The sequence below is a fragment of the Excalfactoria chinensis genome, chromosome 2, assembly GCF_039878825.1.
Source record: "Excalfactoria chinensis isolate bCotChi1 chromosome 2, bCotChi1.hap2, whole genome shotgun sequence".
In the NCBI taxonomy this organism is placed as follows: Eukaryota; Metazoa; Chordata; class Aves; order Galliformes; family Phasianidae; genus Excalfactoria; species Excalfactoria chinensis.
Window position 1 is genome coordinate 17,001,437 of NC_092826.1, and position 6,000 is coordinate 17,007,436.

Sequence of the window (6,000 nt, forward strand, 5' to 3'; positions counted from 1 at the left end):
AGCACTTCACCTGCATTATAAGAGTCTGGATCCTGAAGTTAAGCACTGTAAGTATTGCCTACTGCCTTTTTGGATCTAGTGGTGAGCTACTTGCGTAAAATCACATATGTTGCGTTCTGCTGAGCTCAAAACTGACCTATCCATTGCATTCCTCTCTTTGTACTGTGGAAGAGAAAACCTTCTTCACTCAGTAAGAGCAGGGAATTATTGTCACAATATCCATTTATGCCAGATAACTGTTATAGTTGGAAACAGAAACGTTTTTGGTATTAAGCTATTTCTTCTTGGAAATGAAAGCAGTGGTTTTGAAAACTGTTTTATAGCGCCAGCGAGCTCCATCATTTAATTCAAAGTTGAAAGTGTTTTGCTAATAAAGCTTAAAAGGCTCTAAAAAGGCAATAGTCATGTGGTGAAATCTGTTTTCTGAATCTGTCATGTTTTGCTCTTGGGCCGCTTCTGCAGGAACCAACAGGAAAGGTAGAGATCCAGATTCCACTTATGGTGTCAATTGCAAGGTTTTTTGAGGGGAATGATTATAAAAGGTAGAAAAATCACTCTAAGCATTTTGTAGATGTCATAGCTGATTTTACATGTAAAAATAGAAAAAAACAACACATGTTTTTTGCTCAGTTTATTATTAAAACAAAGACCTTTCTGTTTTATTGTGAAACCTATCAGTCAATTCAACGACAATTCAGCCAGAATTACAGTTCAGAGAAACAACACATATTGAGGAGAAAAATGATGGTAATGTAACATACAGCTTATCTATCTGTCTATCTATCTATCTATCATAGAATCATAGAATCATAGAATCACCAAGGTTGGAAAAGACCTAAAAGATCATCCAGTCCAACCGTTCACCTATTACTAATAGCTCCCACTAAATCATGTCCCTCAACACAATATCCAGTCATTCCTTGAACACCCCCAGGGTCAGTGACTCCACCACCTCCCTGGGCAGTCCCTTCCAGTGCCTGACCACCCTTTCTGAGAAGTAGTACTTCCTAATGTCCAGCTTGAATCTCCCCTGCCATAGCTAGAAACCATTCCCTCTGGTCCTACATATATATATAAAAGCATGGAAATCTTTGTCCAGTGTATGAGATACAAGACACACAGAGATACTTGGGCTCATCACCTAATCAGGTCTAAAAGCTGTTTTAGTTCATTAATATTGAGGGTACTTAGTAGTGTAAGAAGGATAGCATCCTTGTGGCAGATGCCAAGCAAGCAAAATCAACTCTGAGATATCTGTGTTGCAAGAATGAATGTAGATGTGTAGGATCCATGGAAGCTGGGGATTAAAGTACACATTCCACTTTCTCTTCTGTGTTAACCAATTATTCATGTGCCTGTTCAGATGCATTTCTTGACAAGTAGTTCAAGATTATAGACACGTTTCTCAAACAGAGAATTTACAGATATGAATAACTTGTGTAATGATGGTAAATATGAGTCCCAGAAGATAAACCAGTGGATGAAAAACAAAAGAAATTCAAGATACTTTCATTGTATAAATTAAGGACTTGGCATTAAGGACTCTTTCATGTAGCTGCCTTTGAACCCAACCCCACCAGACACTCATACATTAAATTTGGAACTTTACACACTACCATGCATCTAGTTATGAATTTCCTAATGTGAAAGAAAAATAAGTAAAAAAAAATCAATTAGTAAACTTGCTGCAGGTTTACAAGAGCAATAGAGAGGGAAGAGCATTTTAGCTTGCTTTTGTGTTTTACCACAGCATCACCACAAATGGAAGATTGAGTAAAATTTTTATAAGTCATCTTGGTAAATTTTGCATCTTTTTCTGATTTTGATCAGCATAAACAATTTTGGAAAGCAGCAAAACTGTAACATTTGGAATTTCTAATTCAGCACTTGTGTTTGTAGTCAATTTAATTCTTTCTAACTCCTAAGGTAGAGGACAAGAGGAGGTAATAGCCACAGGGGGGTTTTATACATGAGAGATAAATCTTCCTAGCTATTGACACTCACAAATAGAGAGCACTCCCAGAATTACATCATTCAGCATGCCAGGAAAAAAGGCAAAGAGGAGGCAGCTTGGGAGCACTGGGGAAAACAAGAAATATATATCAGCTTGATGAATTGACAGCACTAACAATTCTAAGCATGTCAAATAGTATTTCCTTCATGATGTGATACTCTAAACGATATCCTGGAAGCCTCCTGAGACGGTTTTAAAATGGCAGCGAACATTGCGGATCCAGGTTTCTGTGCTGAGATGATAAGGCAGTACGTGTTTAAATCTTAACATTTGCTAGCTCAGTGTACACAAGCTTGAGATAGCTGTCGCAAAGACTGCTTTCTCCGTGCTTAATTAAGAATTTTTGTACAGTCTTAACTAGATCCTGTGGGCATTAATTAAGTGTATGAATGCATTAATAATAATAAGTTGTAGAAACTTAAATTAGGTTGGGTAGTATTGGGAGCTGCGACTTCCTTTAACTAGAATTAACAAAATTTTGCAATGAGTGGCTGCTGGAGGGAGCTCTCTGGAAGGCAGGCCCGGTGCCCACCCCCATGGGACAGCTGCCCTAGTTTTTGGTCCTAATGAACACAAGGAATGGGGCCAGCTCAACTGGGAGATGGGCAGAGCCACCCTGAGCTTCCCCATGAAAGATGCTGGGAGGGAGCAGTGCACTGCAGTTACAAAAGGACACAACACTATCGGTGGCAAAGGATACATGCTAGACTTTCCTTATCTGCTTCTGGAGAATGCTCCTCCTGGGGCAGGGAATATTTCAGCACCCTGGGGCTGCTGGCTGTGGTGGGAGCAGGTGGGGAAGGGCCCAGAGGAGCTTGTTTTGGGGATATGCAGCTGGGTGAGTCCCACAGACCTTGTCCAGACTGGTGGGGCGTTCAGCAGCTGTATGCCTGTAGGTCTGTGGCTGCAGAGAGTCATTTGGTCCCTCCTGCATTCATCTCTCCAGTTCCCAGCCCAGTTACTCATATCCTCATAGCTGCAATGGTGTGTCATGTACATTTGGAGTCTTCTTTGTCTGACTTGAAATAAATTGTACTGAAGTTAAGGGAATTACAGCGTTCTCCCTGGGCTGAAGTCTGCTTCAGAATGTTTTTTTAACACCCTTCTGACATCCTGACCGTTTAAAACATCTTCTCATTTCTGAACCTCGTGTCTGTCTAACAAGGAATTCTCCTGTGTTTCCCCCAATCCTTAGTTATTAATTCTGCTCCTTCTTCCAAGTTTTCTCCTTGTGTTCAGCTATGTCTCATTATTTCTGCAATGTTTCTGAGACTCTGTTGTCAGGACAATCATTGGCCTTGGAGGGGAAATGATCTCTTTGTAGGGCAGCATGTTTTATTCATGGATGCACTGGTTTCTGTTTCTACCCTTAAAAAGAAAAGTAACGCAGAGTGGAAAGAAGGGCTGGTTGTCTTAGGTGCCTAGATAAATGATGGCGATAACTAATCTATTCTGAATTCAGCAGAAGCAGAAATGACATCCATGCCATACCATGAGAGAGGCACCTCCTCACACTGAGAGAAATTATGCTTCTCTGTGTGTTTCAGAACACCCCAGAATGGCATGTTACGTACAGCCACTATAAAGGCTGTTCAATATTCAGACACATTTGTGTTAAGTTCAGCTCAGTGCCAGGTTCTGCTGTGAGTAGTGTAGGTTGGTGAGGTGAAAAACGTTCATGTTATTTTTTCTAGATGTTCCAATCCTGCTCCACCCTTTATGTCCTAGAAGTTTAGTGTCACCATGTATCTTGTTATCCATAATTTATCTCCTCATTATCCTAACAAACTGTTCTGGGCTGCTTGGCCCACATGTATGAATTTCTACACCATCACTGCTTGACCAGCCCAGCCGCTTGCTGTTATACTCTGAGTCAGTACTTAGAAGTATGTGGTACCTGGTACCTGAAGCACAGGAAGTGCTGGAGGAGATATAGTGACCACCACTGTTGCATCAAGGCAGGAATAATGCACTTTTGTATTTGCAGCAGCCTCCCCTGCTGCTTTTTTATACTACCAAGCTGAAGAGCACCAAACATATGAAATAACTCCACAGATAATCAAAGGAAATCCATTAGAGGGCCAAGAATGCCTTGACTACACACTCTGCTACAGAGAGATGTGTTAGATACTTGCCAGTTCTCCAAATGCTAGCCTGCTGCTTTCTTCATCCAGTTCTTCTTCAGCTTCAGGCTTCTTTCTGGGGATAGAAATAGTGAACTGAAAAGCAACAGTAGAACATGGAGACTGCAATGGCAGAGCACTGTGGCTCTCACATGCTCAGAGTGCATGCTCTGAAACAGCCGCATTAGTTGGTTCTGTACAAATCCTACCAGCACTGCAGCTTCAGCTGCATCCTTGTCTACAGAGCCATCTCATTTTGGAAGAAACAGAGCCCTTGGATTTTGGAAGAAAAATATCTGAAAGTTTTCTCACGAACTGATAATGAAAAAAAAAAAAAAGTTAAGGAGGATTCTGGTTTTCATGGGATGTTACTAGATTTAATTTGGGATAGAAACTTCCACAGATGATTTACACATCTTTCCCACTGCCCTAACAGCTCCCCCCTGCTTTGCCACATCCTTGGCAGTATGGCTGCCAAATGAGAGAAATAGTTTAAAAGCACAAGCCAGGCAGAAAACGCCTCATAGTAATCTAAACTGTGATTCTAATTACCATGACATTGTTACACATTGGAGCTGTTATATAAGATTTAAGAAAGAATATACAATACATCATTACAATCTAGTGAGTGAGTGTTAATAGACTGCAGCTTCAGAAAATAAATATATAAATAAAATAAATCGAAACAAGGCTGTAATTTTGCCTGCAAATCAAGTGAGTTCTTTTATGGAAAATATTCACATTAAAAGTCAGCAGCAGTAGAATTCATCTCGCTTCACTCTATGTTTGTGGGGAGCATCTCATCCTAAAGTACATATGCAAGGCCAAAGCTAAATCACAGCCTAAAAGCAACTCTTTCCATTAACTATAAAGGGAATAGAGAGGACTAGCGAAATGCAGATGTCTTCATTGTAAATGCCCATGCTTAGTTAGATGAATTCTCCCTAGAGGAGTATCTCTTTTCCTTGCTTGAGCCTTGCTACAGCCATCAAAAATGAGAAAGACAAAACAATGCTATTAGCATCTCTCTCTCTCAGGGAATGAGTCATTAAAGTTCTTAACACAGAGTTCCTGTGAGTTTTCTCTCTTCTCCAGTGGTGATGGTCTTCCTTTCTTTCACCACTGTTAAGAGGCGACATTTGCAAGCCTTTGTGTATCTAACCTGTGAGGTACAGCAATAACTGTAGAATCACAGTGTGATTTGAATTGGAAGTGATTATCTAATACCAAACCTCCTGCCACAGGCATAGACACCTCCCACTAGACCAGGCTGCTCAGAGCCCCATACAATTCTTCCACTGATGGGGAATCAGCAGTTTCTCTGGGCAAAACAATCCAGTCATTCCCCATTATTCAGATTTATATTTTGCAGTCACCAGACTTGCAAAGGGATATTTTTGAAGGAAGTTCTTCACTGGCATGAAGTGGCACCATGCTTTTTCAGCCAGGAAACCCATGAAATATTTTTGTTCTTATCAAGGTTATCGTCTTGAAAAGAGCAGTGGAGCCCTGTCTACTCAAATAGGTCTTTTATGTCAGACATTACCATGCTCCATTTACAGAAAAACTACTATACACCAAGATGGGACAGCAAGTTATAACTGGTGGTGATAATCAAGTGCAGCAAAAGACTGCTTGGGTGGACTGTGGAGTGTGTCACTGAAGGGAATGAAGAACAGACAAAATAGGAACGATCACATTGGGAGTTGGATTTCATGTTTCTGAGACTCTGAATTCTATCTGTATGAAAAACAAGAATTTGATATAATTGCAGTCGCATTGCCTTCCAGTGTTAAGCCCTGAAATCAGTCATCATGGATACGTGCGGACATGATAACACTATAAAATGCAAACTGTGGATTT